Here is a 14587-nt window from a genome sequence, read left to right as displayed (position 1 = left end):
GCTTACAGTCTAAATAGACAAAGCAGACAAAAGGTGGGAGAAAGGAGGTGGTATCATTCCCAATTCCCACTAGAAAAGGAAACTGAGGTGCAGCTAGATTTAGTGACTTGCCCAAAGGTCACACAAGCAGCCTGGAAATGAACCCGTATCTCCCGAGTCCCAGTCCAGGACCTTACCCACCAGTATACTTCACAGTAGCCTCAAAGCTGCTCTAATATTACCGCAGGGGCAGGGCAGAACCAGCTCTGAGATCAGAGTCACAAATGGCTCCACAGGGCCTCCACTACCTCCAATGGACCCTGTATCCACTGGACACAATTGCAAATCTAGCCCCATGAATTCTAGAAAAAGTGAATTAGGAGGATGCATTAAGTGGATGCATATAGGACAAGGAGCCAGGAACTCCTAGGTTCTTAACACGTTTTTGCCACCAACTCCCTTTGTGGCAAATGGACCAGGGATGATGTCACTTAATTCATTAGAGCCAAATTTCAAGAACAGTTCCACATCCAGGAGTTCTCATTAAGATCAATGGAAAATCCCCAAACAATACCTCACACTGGAGAACAATGGAGAATTCACACACACAATTGGGAACAATGGGGATGGCAGACTTGCAAATTTGGTCATTAATGTTGGAAGACACTAGGCTAGCGATGTGCAAAGTGTGTTCTTCTTATCTATTAAAAAGAACAGGAGTACTTGTGGCACCTTAGAGAAGAAGTGGGCTGTAGCCCACGAAAGCTTATGCTCTAATAAATTTGTTAGTCTCTAAGGTGCCACAAGTACTCCTGTTCTTTTTGCGGATACAGACTAACACGGCTGCTACTCTGAAACTTATCTATTAAAGCAATTGTAGAGCCAGAGCATAACACATTTGCTGAAGGATGAAAATCCCAAAAACAATTTTAGGAACATCAGAATCAAGCTAAAGAAACAGCCCAATGGTCCATCTAGACTGTTGTCCTGCTCCCAAACACGGCCAGCCTTGGATGCGTCAGCAAAACCCCTATAAAACAGCTGATCAATTGTGTATTATGTAGTGCAGTAGGAAGTATTAGTTCCTGACCCCAGCTGCTGATTAGCATATGACCTGACGCATGATGATTGGCAGTCCTTGAGGTTCTTATCCAAGCCAGTGTGCCCGTGGATGTTATTCATGCATTCAGAACCTAGCTGAACTATTGGACTCAATGATATCCTGCTGCAGTGAGTTCCACACGTCAGTTCTACAGTGGATTATCTCCTTTTCTCCATTTTAAATTTGATTCCCTTGGAGTTACTAGAGGAAGAAATTATTCTAAAAGAAGACAATGTTCCTGCCCTGCAGAGCCTGCAGTCTAAAGAGGGCTCCCCTTTCTGTGAAATGGGCATATTACCCTTCCAAATTCTGCTGCAGAATTAGCTTCCCCAGGCAACTGCCTCACACAACCCAGCCCTGGAAAACTGCACTTTCTTCCACCTCCTCCTCATGGGATGGTCCTCTCTTGCCATGTGTTTAATTATCTTCTCAGCAGCAGCTTGATCAGGATTAAGTATCCTGTGTTCTCCTAAACAAAACCTGGAAAGGATGGATGGCAGCAGGGGGAACAGGTTAAACAAACAGACTAAGCAATTCGATATGCATCATGGTGTCTGGCTTGCCAGCGTTAGAGCGGTAACAAAGTCTGTGCCAGCCAGTTATGTTGGTGGGGGAGGGCAGGGGAATGAGGAACTGGGCTGAGATCTACTGAATTCATTTCACACCGATTCACTGAGCAGCCATCAGATGGGAAGGAGAATGAACAAAGCCAGTGACAAAACTCTCCATCCCAACTTCCTGAGCCATCTAGTCCCAAAGGCTAAGCACAGCTGTATCTTTTCAGCTTAACCAAAGTGGGAGAGACAAGGTGGGTAAGGTGATATCTGTTATGGGACCAACTTCTGTGGAAGAGACAAGCTCTTGAGCTCCAGAGAGTTCTTCTGCAGGTCTTGGCCTGTGTTCATCATGTCTTTACTCATGGAGCAAGTGGCCTCCAAGGTTTTTGTCCCTTTGCTGGTATCAACGCGAGGAATTAACACATCTAACAGGTTTGTGTTTTGAAGAATCAGGAAGGAAGCATGCCCCACCGAGCAGAGCAGCTTAATCTCAGAGACCCCAGTTTATGCCATTGCTTTTGCACAGGGTCCAAGACAGCAAGTGACTTCCAAATCCTTTTGTTGCCTGAATCCTGCTGCTTGGAGATTGAATGATGCCCTTTGCTTTCCCTGCTGATCTCAGTGATGGCTCCCCATTGGCGCCATTGCAGTGCATGGACTTGGCACGTGGAGGGGAGGGCAGGGGTAGCGAAAATGCTGGCTGGAGAGGACATCGTAAAATAAGAATCTGGCACTTATTAGCAGCCAAGGCTTATGTCAGACTGCTGCAAATATCCCCCCCCCCCCGACCTTTTCAAGCATGTTTTCTGAGAGAGCCTACACTCATTAAGTGCTACTTGATCCTCTGCTAATGCGGCAATTACGAAAGGACCATGAGGGCTTGTCTGATCAACACCTTGACTAGGGAATGGGGCTGCATGCTCCCATTCTTCCGAGGACCGCTTTTCCCCACTTGCCTGGGGTGGTCATTAAACCATCACAGTTTTAGGATTCAGAGTGGTAGCTGTGTTAGTCTGTATCAGCAAAAAGAATGAGGAGTCCTTGTGGTACCTTAGAGACTAACAAATTTATTTGGGCATAAGCTTTCATGGGCTAAAACCCACTTCATCGGATGCATGCAGTGGAAAATACAGTAGGAAGATATATATACACACAGAGAACATGAAAATATAGCTGGGTATGGCAACACCCATTTTTTCATGTTCTCTGTGTACTGTATTTTCCACTGCATGCATCCGATGAAGTGGGTTTTAGCCCACGAAAGCTTATGCCCAAATAAATTTGTTAGTCTCTAAGGTGCCACAAGTACTCCTCATTCTTTTTACAGTTTTAGGAGGCACATTCCAATGGAAACCCAAGCCTGGTCCAGGGCATTTTGCTTTGCAATGGTTGCACAGGCTCAAGGAAGAACCTCAGAACTCCAGGCCTCAGCTCCTTCTGCCCATCCAAGGAAGCGGTGCCACGTGGTCTGAAGGTGATGACTGGGGAGCAACATTGGCAAAGGACTCTCTGCTACCCAGCATCTGCAGCAGGCTCCTGTCATCAGATCTCCCCATTGAGGGAGATGGTCTGTGGCAGAGGCAAGCCCAGATCAACCTCCAGAGACAATCACAACCCCAAACTCAGCTGAGATGGGCCCTCTCCATAGTGGACTGAGCCAACCCCCCAATTCATACACCCCTAACATCAGTGAAATCCTGCTCAGCCTTCATCTAATCCAGAGGACCCCACTGCTTCTAGCTCAAAACCCTGTCTTCATGAGGAGCCACACCACGGTCACTGTCCCTCCTCAGGGATTCAACCCAGTGACACCTCCCCAAGAGTCAGCCAGAGAGTCACTAGAGTGAGGTTTCCCCATCCCTACTCATGGGCTGCCCCCTCCCCTGGGGTCCCAGCCCCGCAGTGACAGACACAGCGCAGGACACTCCTTTGCACTGCCCTTATCTTAACATTTTTCGAGTCTTTGTAGCTTAAAAGCCACAGAAAAGCACAAATTCCGAACATCACACACACCATGATAACAAATTGTTTTCCCCTTTATGATTCAGAACTTAATTTAGCTTTGCCAAGAAAAGCCGGTGGAATGGCAGCAGCCCCGCCAGCTGCATCCAAGCTCCAAGGCTGCCTCACTGAGTGCTAGTCATACATCTGAGAGCAATGGTCAGGGATTGCACTGGGCTTGGTTAGATGTGGGTCAGTGACAGCGTGGGGGACATGGAATACAACAAGCACTGAGTTAGAACTGCTTCTCACCACAACCATTAATGATAACAGGGGGTCTGCACACAACTCCTTCCATGCATAGCTAGAAACAGGGCTGGCGCTTCCACTAGACGATCCTAGGCGGTCGCCTAGGGCAGCAGGATTTGGGGGGCGGCATTTTGCCGCCCTCGGTGGAAATTTGGCAGCAGGGGGTGCTTCTGCTCCGGGTCTTCGGTGGAAATTCGGCGGCGGGTCCTTCACTCACTCCGGGACCCGCCACCGAAGTGCCCCGAAGACACGGAGCGGAAGGACCCCCGCTGCCGAATGCTTAGAGGAGGAGCGCTGCCGCCTAGGGCGGCAAAAACCCTGGCGCCGCTCCTGACTAGAAACACCCTCCGTGTGAGCATAAACTGGCCCAGGTGACATCATGCGCTTCCCTGAAAACAACGGCCCCTGTACTGAAAAAACAGAGTGGCCGGTTGACATGAACTGGCACAGCCTGCAGCATATTCAAAGCCATAGGCGCCAACTCTATAGATGCTCCCGGGGTTGGAGCACCCACGGGGAGCAGCCAAGCTCCCTGCCCCCCGCCTCAACTCACCTCCACCTCCTCCCCTGAGCATGTAGCGTCCCTGCTTCTCCCCCAGCTCCCAATGCTTGCCGCCGTGAAACAGCTGTTTTGCGGCAGCAAGCGCTAGGAGAGGGGGGGAGGAGGGGGAACGCGGCGAGCTCGGGGAAGAGGCGGGGCCCGGACAGGGATTTGGGGAAGGGGTTGGAATGGGGGCGGGGCAGGGGTGGAGTCGGGCAGGGTCGAGCGAGGGGGGGGTCGAGCACCCACCAGCGCTGGGAAAAGTTGGCGCCTATGTTCAAAGCCTGTTATGCTGGAAGATGTCTGGATTCGCGTCACTAGCCATGTGGATGGGAGGACTTGGAAGTGCCGTACTACATATTGGGACGCTCTGTACCTCGGGCAAATACCCCACACCCATATGTTCATCTTTATAAAATGATTGTGTGGTATCCAATGCAAAGTTTGTCATGTTGGGTGTCTTCGGAAGGCTCATGGAATATCAGGGTTGGAAGGGACCTCAGGAGGCTATCCAGTCCAATACCCTGCTCAAAGTAGGACCAATTCCCAACTAAATCATCCCAGCCAGGGCTTTGTCAAGCTTGACCTCAAAAACCTCTAAGGAAGGAGATTCGACCACCTCCCTAAGTAATCCATTCCAGTACTTCACCACCCTCCTAATGAAAAAGTTTTTCCTAATATCCAACCTAAACCTCCCGCTTGCAACTTGAGACCATTACTCCTTGTTCTGTCATCTGCTACCACTGAGAACAGTCTAGATCCATCCTCTTTGGAACCTCCTTTCAGGTAGTTGAAAGCAGCTATCAAATCTCCCTTCATTCTTCTCTTCTGCAGACTAAATAATCCCAGTTCCCTCAGTCTCCCCTCATAAATCATGTGCTCCAGCCCCCTAATCATTTTTGTTGTCCTTTGCTGGACTATTTCCAATTTTTCTACATCCTTCTTGTAGTGTGGGGCCCAAAACTGGACACAGTACTCCAGCTGAGGCCTTACCAATGCCGAATAGAGGGGAACAATCACGTCCCTCGATCTGCTGGCAATGCCCCGACTTATACAGCCCAAAATGCCATTAGCCTTCTTGGCAACAAGGGCACATTGTTGACTCATATCCAGCTTCTCGTCCACTGTAACCCCTAGGTCCTTTTCTGCAGAACTGCTGCCTAGCCATTCGGGCCCTAGTCTGTAACAGTGCATGGGATTTTTCCGTCCTAAGTGCAGGACTCTGCACTTGTCCTTGTTGAACCTCATCAGATTTCTTTTGGCCCAATCCTCTAATTTGTCTAGGTCCCTCTGTATCCTATCTCTACCCTCCAGCATATTTACCACTCCTCCCAGTTTAGTGTCATCTACAAACTTGCTGAGGGTGCAATCCACGCCATCCTCCAGATCATTAATGAAGATATTGAACAAAACCAGCTCCAGGATCGACCCTTGGGGCACTCCACTTGAAACCGGCTGCCAACTAGACATGGAGCCGTTGATCACTACCCGTTGAGCCCGACGATCTAGCCAGCTTTCTATCTACCTTATAGTCCATTCATCCAGCCCATACATCTTTAACTTGCCAGCAAGAATACTGTGGGAGACCGTATCAAAAGCTTTGCTAAAGTCAAGGAATAACACATCCACTGCTTTCCCCTCATTCACAGACCCAGTTATCTCCTCATAGAAGGCAATTAGGTTAGTCAGGCATGACTTGCCCTTGATGAATCCATGCTGACTGTTCCTGATCACTTTCCTCTCCTCTAAGTGCTTCAGAATTGATTTCTTGAGGACCTGCTCCATGATTTTTCCAAGGACTGAAGTGAGGCTGACTGGCCTGTAGTTCCCCAGATCCTCCTTCTTCCCTTTTTTAAAGATGGGCACTACATTAGCCTTTTTCCAGTCATCCGGGACCTCCCCCAATCGCCATGAGTTTTCAAAGATAATGGCCAATGGCTCTGCAATCACGTCCGCCAACTCCTTTAGCACCCTCGGATGCAGCGCATCCGGCCCCATGGACTTGTGCTCATCCAGCTTTTCTAAATAGTCCCGAACACTTCTTTCTCCACAGAGGGCTGGTCACCTCCTCCCCATGCTGGGCTGCCCAGTGCAGTAGTCTGGGAGCTGACCTTGTTTGTGAAGACAGAGGCAAAAAAAGCATTGAGTGCATTAGCTTTTTCCACATCCTCGGTCACTAGGTTGCCTCCGTCATTCAGTAAGGGGCCCACACTTTCCTTGACCTTCTTCTTGTTGCTAACATACCTGAAGAAACCCTTCTTGTTACTCTTCATGATGCACTGAGCATAGTTGTTATAGTGATGTTATAGTAATTGTTACAGTAACGTTATAGTAAGGTAATAGGTTATAAATTCATGTATATAGTTATGAGGCCGAAAATGTATCCTCATGGCATAACGCAAGCCCATGCAAAAACTCTCCAAGAACAGAGATGCAGTTCTCACCTCGTCAGGGCATGGATGGGACAAACCCAGCCCAGCCTCACAGGAACAACGGACACTGGCTTAGGCAGCAACAATCTGTTAGACCCTCGAGGGAGTCACCCCCTTTCCTTTGGACAGTTTGGGACTGCGATGAGGAAATGCTCACCTGACTCTGAGGGGGGGGGGGCACAAAGCCAGGAGGAAAGAAAGAACATGATAAAAGGGAGAGACATTTTGCCATGCTCTCTCTCTTCCACCTACATCTACAGACACCACCACCACCAAGCGACTGAAGCGCTGATCAAAGGGGAGAACCTGGCTGAAGGGCAACCAGCCAGCCTGTGGTGAGAAGCATCTAAGTTTGTAAGGGCATTGAAAGTGTTAATATCAGCTTAGAATGCGTTTTGCTTTTATTTCATTTGACCAAATCTGACTTCTTGTGCTTTGACTTATAATCACTTAAAATTGATCTTTATAGTTAATAAATTTGTTTCTTTATTCTACCTGAAGCAGTGCATTTGGTTTGAAGCACGTCAGAGGCGCCCCTTGGGATAACAAGCCTGGTACATATCAATTTCTTTGTTAAATTGACTAACTTATATAAGCTTGCAGTGTCCAGTGGGCAGGACTGGACACTGCAGATGGAGTATCCTAGGGTTGTTTCTGGGACCAGAGATATTGGCTAGTGCCATTCACTTGCAAGTAGCTGGGAGCAGCTTACATGCCAAAGGCTGTATGTGAACAGCCCAGGAGTGGGGGTTCTCACAGCAGAGCAGGGTAAGGCTGGCTCCCAGAGTCAAGGATTGGAGTGACCTAGCAGATCACTGATCCAGACAATACCAGAGGGGAACGTCACACATAGCAATTCACAGGTGTCAGAGACGGAAAGGCCCCTTCCACCTCCTCCTGGAGCCAGCACAGGATTGTTCCTTACAGGAGAGTCCCTTGGGTTTGGTCTGGAATAGTTTTAAAGTCCCAAGCATTGGGGATTCCAGCACTTCCCGTGGAGAGGCCGATACATCTCATTGTCAACCTAGATCTCCCGATATTCAGCCTAAACATTCCCGGTCGTAACATTAGAATCATAGAATATCAGGGTTGGAAGGGACCTCAGGAGGTCATCTAGTCCAACCCCCTGCTCAAAGCAGGACCAATTCCCAACTAAATCATGTTACTCTTAACATCTCTTGCTAGCTGCAACTCCAAGTGTGATTTGGCCTTCCTGATTTCACTCGTCCATGCCTGAGCAATATTTTTATACTCCTCCCTGGTCAGTTGCCCAATCTTCCACTTCTTGTAAGCTTCTTTTTTGCGTTTAAGGTCAGCAAGGATTTCATTGTTACGCGAAGCTGGTCGCTTGCCATATTTACTGTTCTTTCTACGCATCAGGATGGTTTTTTCCTGCAACCTCAATAAGGATTCTTTAAAATACAGCCAGCTCTCCTGGACTCGTTTCCCCCTCATGTTATTCTCCCAGGGGATCCTGCCCATCAGTTCCTTGAGGGACTCATAGACTCATAGACTCATAGACTTTGATTTCAGAAGGGACCATTATGATCATCTGGTCTGACCCCCTGCATGCTGCAGGCCATAAAACCGTCCCTACCCCTTCCCTGGACTCTGCTGTTGAAGTCCCCAATTCTGTTTTTAGTGACTTCAATCGGCAGAGACCCTCCTGCTAGAGATCCCTGCCCCATGCTGCGGAGGAAGGCGAAAAACCTCCAGAGGCTCAGCCAATCTGCCCTGGAGGAAAATTCCTTCCCGACCCCAAATATGGCGATCAGTAAGACCCCGAGCATATAGACAAGAGTCTCCAGCCTGACCCCTGTTAGCCATTATACTATTTACCTACCATTTCTTGGTTTTCCTTGACTACTATGTTTTACCATTAAACCATTCCCTCCATAAACTTATCTAACTTAATCTTAAAACCAGACAGGTCCGTCGCCCCCACCGTTTCCCTCGAGGGAGTCAAAGTCTGTTTTTCTGAAGTCCAGGGTCCGTATTCTGCTGCTCTCCTTTCTTCCCATTATACTTAGTTATGCCCCCGTGACCCACCCTAAATCATTCCTCTCCTGCTCGGGTGTTAACACCTGCCAGGAATTCCTAGACTGCTGCCAGAACCCCTGTATCACTGCTTACCGATAATCAGCTCTTTTAACCTTTCATCATGAGTCATTCTCTGCACTGGTGGCTCTTCCCTGAACTCTACCATGAGGCTATGGTAGGAAGCCAAACTGGAACCTGGATTCAACCAGCATCTAAAAGATCTTAATGTGATCTGGGGGCCACTCCTGTTCAGGGCCCAGTGGTACACTGGCGGGGGGTGTCTAGGGACCTCTTGTTAAAATCCAGCCATCGTTTTTGCAGGGAAGATTGGGCAATCACTTTACCAATGCTGGAGCCCCACCCCCTGGATGCTGCTAATTCATTCCTAGCAGAGGTGGCTTGTCTCTGGGGCTCCTACCTGCATTTCCCCCACTCTGCCTTTGGAATGGAACTGATTGCAGGTGTCTAGTAATACCACCCTTTGCCCAGGGGATTGTCCTGCTCAGATCCCCTACAATTTCATTGTTCCTCTTGCCTCATTTCCAGAGTGGAGCACTGTGCTATACTTGACATATTTTCAGGAGCAAAACATTTATGGCCAAAGGACACTTATGAGTCTGTTAGCCAAGGGGTGACCTTTCTTCTCATTTTTGTTGATGGGGGCAATAAATAAATTCCCCTGGCAATCACCCCCCTCCCCAATCCTTGGGGTCTATCACTGGCTAAAGGGGAATATTTTTGTGGAAGCCTTATGTTAAAATACTGGCAGCTCAGGCTGCCTGATGTGCCTTATGAGCTCTATCCAGGAATCGCTTCCTCCCCCACTGAAATGGGGCAGCAGTTTGGTACAGCACAGCAATGCATCGGGACAGGACAGGGGAAGAAGTGAGGAAAAATCCTGTATGCAACTGAAACACACAGGAATTGTAGGGAGGCAGAATGCAACTGCCCAAGGTGGAATCTGGCCAGGACACCTGGCCTGACACCCTTACTCCTGCCAAAAGTGCTAAGGGATCTGTAATGACCACAGGGGCTTTGGTTTTATAGTGCATCCAAAGGGCAGCACCCCCGGGGCATTGCTCCAGTCTTGGAACAAAAGGAAGGGCGCCCCCTACTGACTCACAATATTGGGTTTTCTTTGGTGGCCTCCCATCCAAGTACCCATCCCCACATAGTCTGCAAGGTTTCTGGATTGCAGCTTGAGGTTAAATGGCTGCAGGCCACTAAAAATGTGACCCTAAAATGTTCAGACCAAGATACACCAGGCCCGTTTGCTCAATTTGTTCACTTCAACCCAGTTTCCTAGTGTGCAGTGCCCATGCCACCCTGTGATGAGCCTACCAGACATCTGGCTGACTGGGCCTGGCACCCTCCCAGAGGCAGCTGCAGGATTTAGTGACTTCCGGCACCCCCCTCCCACTTGTGCCAAGTCAGAAAGGAACATGCCGGGTCCAGGGAGGTCATAGAAGCAGAGTAGTGAGAAGGCCCAGGGTGAGGGGATAAGGGCAGGCAACATCCCACTCAGTGCCCCTAATTCCTCGACCCAGCACGCCCAGTGTGAGGAGATGCCCACACCTACACACATGGTACACCATGGCTCACGTGGGCCAATAGCAGGAGGGTGTGCAAGTGCCTGGAGCTATTTCTGCCAGCAGCGCACAGGGGAGCTCCCAACCCATGGCAGTGCAGTAGATGCTGTTGGGTGAGCAGTCACCCTCCCAATGACCCAGAGATAAGCAGCCCTGACAAGCATGGGTAAGCCAGGCTCCAAGTGCCCTTCTAGCCCCGATCTCATGGTGACTGACAATGAGATGGGCAGAGATGGATCCCCTCCCTCACGCCTGCCTTGCAGCACTGCACTGCCAGCTATCTGGCATTGGGCAAGGGATGCCATCTTCCCCTGGAACATCAGGGACTGGCAGCTTGTGGAGCCAGCTTCCCAGAGCATGGGGGTGGCTGACCAGGGCAGGATACAGGGCTAAGTATTGCAGTTATTGGGTGCCTTATAGACAGCGAGGCTGGCTAGACTCCTGGGCCCATCTACTATGACAGGAGGTGGGGTGAGAGCACACCATGTATGGGGCTTTGCAATGTCTATGTTTGCATTAGTGCCCCAAGAGCATATTGTCTTTGGTGGGAACACCAAGCAGAGCTGGAGGTTGAGTTCAGCGTATTGACACTGCATCACCAGGGTTTGTCTGGAGGCTGCTCTCACAGAGGTAACAGCCTGCGGACGCTGCTGGCTATGGAGAAATTGCCCAATCTCTAGCACTTAAGGCTTACCTATACAAATGTTCTTCATGACAAGCTTGGGTTCACTCCATCCCACTCCTCTGCTGATGCCCCTCAACCTTGACCGTGACCTCTAGATTCCCACCTCCAAGCCTCTTTTCACACTGCTCCTTATTCTTGGAACAGCCTCCCTCATCCGAAAATCCCCTTCCTCTGTCCCCAAGTCCCCTTATAACCAGATGGGGCCCAATCCCAAACCCCAGATCCAAACAACCCTAATGTTCGAAAGCCACTCCCAGATCCTAATTTTGTGCCCATCTTTACTTCAGCCCCATCCCGCCCCTTCCACTGTCCACTCCTACCCTTGGGTCCCATCCAAAGCTCCTTAGACCTGAGAGACCCACACCACAGTGACCTAACTCAGGGTATGTCAACACTGCACACTAAGCCCCAGCTCTGGTTCAGGGTGGAGCCCCACTCCCCCTTCTGTCCACACACAAATTACTCTGACTCAGGTCAGTAAGCACTCAGGACCCTGGTCCTAGGAGCTTGCTGCAGGGGGTGGTCAGAGTGTGAGTCCCACTGTGACTCAGGGCCAAGCCCTGTCATTTTGCAGTGTGCACATCGGTCAAACTGCAGTGTGCACATCGGTCAAACCTGAGTCACAAGATCTGCATAGTGCAGTGTGGATGCGTTAGCACAGCTGCGAGACCCAGGCCCGGCAATTGTAAGCCCAGGTTTACAATGCAGTGTGGACGCTTGGAAACACAGACTCCACAAGCCTGGGTCCTGCAGACCCTGGGTTTACACTGAAGTGTGGACGCTTAGATAAGAACAGCCACACTGGGTCAGAGCAAAGGTCCATGTAGCCCAGTATCCTGTCTTCCGACAGTGGCCAATGCCAGGTGCCCCAGAGGGAATGAACAGAACAGGGAATCATCAAGTGATCCATCCCCTGTTGCTCATTCCCAGCTTCTGGCAAACAGAAGCTAGGGACATTCTCCCTGCCATTGTGTACAAACAACCTAGGATGGCACCACTAAAGTCTTATCTCTAATAACCCAAAGCAAGACAAATTGGAACCCAGGCCTCAAGACAGAAGGCCACTCTATTAATCCAATGTATTGTCTAGTCTGCTTATATTAGAGTTTTTGTTTGGTTGGTTTGTTTCGAAGGTAAACATGCTGATTTTCTTGTTCAGTATTTAAAAACAAGTGTACTCATTCTATTGGGTATCTGCATTATAATAAGGAAGGCATGTTTTTACTTTCAATTTCTTCTTATTCTGTAGTCTAGCAGAGCTGGAAGCACTGCAGGGCTATGGTGCCACATAACTAACCCCTCTTGCCAGTGAAGCAAGACTGACTCCAAAAGTCCTCTGGACCTGATTTTTGGTGAGCTTGTGTTTTAAATTCTGGGAGGAATGTAAAGCAAAGAAGGTAAATCAGAAGGGAGTGGGAGACAGGTTTCAGGGCTCTGAATGGCAAATCAAGACCCCCACCTCATAGAAACTAAGAGAAAGTTAAAAAGCTCTAGCAGATCCAGTCATAGCACAAGTTCCAATAAAATAAGGCAAAGTGTCTAGTACTGTAGTTAGATCGTGGCCAAGGGCCAAGGCATTAGGACTCCTCGGTTCTATACACAACTCTTACATGGATACACGTGTTTAGAGCAGTGTAACACCTGCCTCCCCAGAGGCCTGCAGTAAGATTGACCAAGGAACAGAGCCACTTCCCTCCTCTAGGGGCGCTCATTTCTCCTCAGCCCGGCTGTTCCTGGGATCAGCAATGGGGAGCCCCCTGCAGCCCCCTGTGTCCTTCACCCCCGGGTGTGAGCCCGAGCTTCGTTCCCTGGCTCGGATCCGCGCTGGGGGTTTGTGCCTTGGCAGAGCGGGGGTGGGTGGGTGAGAACAGGGCCAGGCCGGGCCGGGCCTGGCCGAGCTGGGCGAGCTCCCCGGACCCCGGCGGGGCCTCCTCCTACCCTGCTCCGTGCATCACAATGCAGCTCCCGGCGCCTGCCCCGCACAGCCCCCGTACGATGCCCGCGGCAGGGACTTGGCCCGCAGCGTCTCCAGCTGGTTCTTCTCCGTCAGCGCGCTGCCCCCCAGCTTCACGATGCAGCCCACGGCAGCCATGGGGTGTCCGCCCCACACACAGCCACTCCCCCCCACCCCGCCCATACAGCCACCCCCCCACACAGCCACTCCCCCTTCCCCAACACACCACCCCCACCCCAGCTGGGTGACACCACTTCCCAGCACCATTAACCCTTCACACGCCCCTCAGGAAGCCTCGCCCGGAGAATCGGATCCGCTGCCCTGGGCAGCAGCTGGCGAGCCCCTGGGAGTGGCGGCCTCCACCCGCGGGTCCCCGCAGCTGTTTGAAGGGGAGTTAGAAGTCGCTGGGGGTTGCATGCTAGGTGCACTTCTCTAGTTCAAGCTCGCACCCGTGTCAGCTAAAATTAAATTAAATTAAATTAATGGAGATATCCCATCTCCTAGAACTGGAAGGGACCTTGAAAGGTCATCAAGTCCAGCCCCCTGCCTTCACTAGCAGGACCAAGTACTGATTTTTGCCCCAGATCCCTAAGTGGCCCCCTCAAGGATTGAACTCATAACCCTGGGTTTAGCAGGCCAATGCGCAAACCACTGAGCTATCCCTCCCCCTGCTCTAGTGCAGCAACCCCCCCCCCCCCAGCCAGGGGCTGGGTGCGCCCCCCATCTCCCCTCCCCCCCAGGCCAGGGTCCTCCATTCTCACTCTGTGCCAGGGGCTCTATGCGCCTTCCCTTCTAGGCAACCAACTCAGCGCTTAGTTGGTCCTACCCCACTGCTGTTCCATGGCCACAGGGTGACAATGGGTTTGGTAGGGGTCAGTCCAATTCCTGGGAGGTGTGTATGTGTGGGGGAGGGTGTTTCTACATAAAACAACCCCTCACTTAGTGCCCTTGTTTAGCTACAGCGGAGAGGCCAGGAGCACCGTGGAGAGTGGGGCTTCCAAAGACACAAGAGTTAAGACAGCGAGCATAGCTCCCTGTGACTTTCCCTAGGATGGTGGGGGCTAACTCCCTTCGACTCCTTGGAAACCACCAGCCGTTGCCAAGTGGTCTCTCCCCCCATCCTTCCGGGCCGAGGCTGAGGTGCACTGGTGGGGAGGGGAGGGGGCTCTGCTAGTCCCTGTTCTGTGCGAGGGGTGGGAGGTGTCAGTCTCTGCACCTGTCAGCCAGCCCTGGCTCAAGCACTAAGGCCCAGCTCCTCAAAGGTATTTAGGCACCGAACTCCCATTGATTTCAGGCACCTAAATACCTTTGAGGAGCTGGGCTGAAAATCTCTCTATTGCCACAGGAGGAAGCAGATTCCACCCCCATTGAAAGCAGGTGCACAGATCACTTCACACACTGCCCCTTGGGAGTAGCTCATTGGATCAGTCTCCCCTTGTGCAGATGGGGGCAGTGACT

The 14587-nt window shown here is 50.8% G+C and overlaps 1 protein-coding gene across 1 annotated transcript in view; it reads right to left on the bottom strand.

Annotated features, from left to right (window-relative positions):
- The window catches only part of LOC135982912 (immunoglobulin-like and fibronectin type III domain-containing protein 1), a 41533-nt gene extending 28237 nt beyond the window's left edge, over positions 1-13296 (bottom strand). Inside the window, exon 1 of the mRNA XM_065591546.1 lies at positions 13152-13296. The gene's annotated coding sequence lies outside the window, so the exon portion shown is untranslated. The remainder of the gene's footprint in view (positions 1-13151) is intronic.
- Positions 13297-14587: the final 1291 nt, after the last annotated feature.

This window comes from Chrysemys picta, chromosome 4, assembly GCF_011386835.1.
Source record: "Chrysemys picta bellii isolate R12L10 chromosome 4, ASM1138683v2, whole genome shotgun sequence".
Lineage (NCBI taxonomy): Eukaryota > Metazoa > Chordata > Testudines > Emydidae > Chrysemys > Chrysemys picta.
This window is presented reverse-complemented; position numbering and strand designations above follow the sequence as displayed.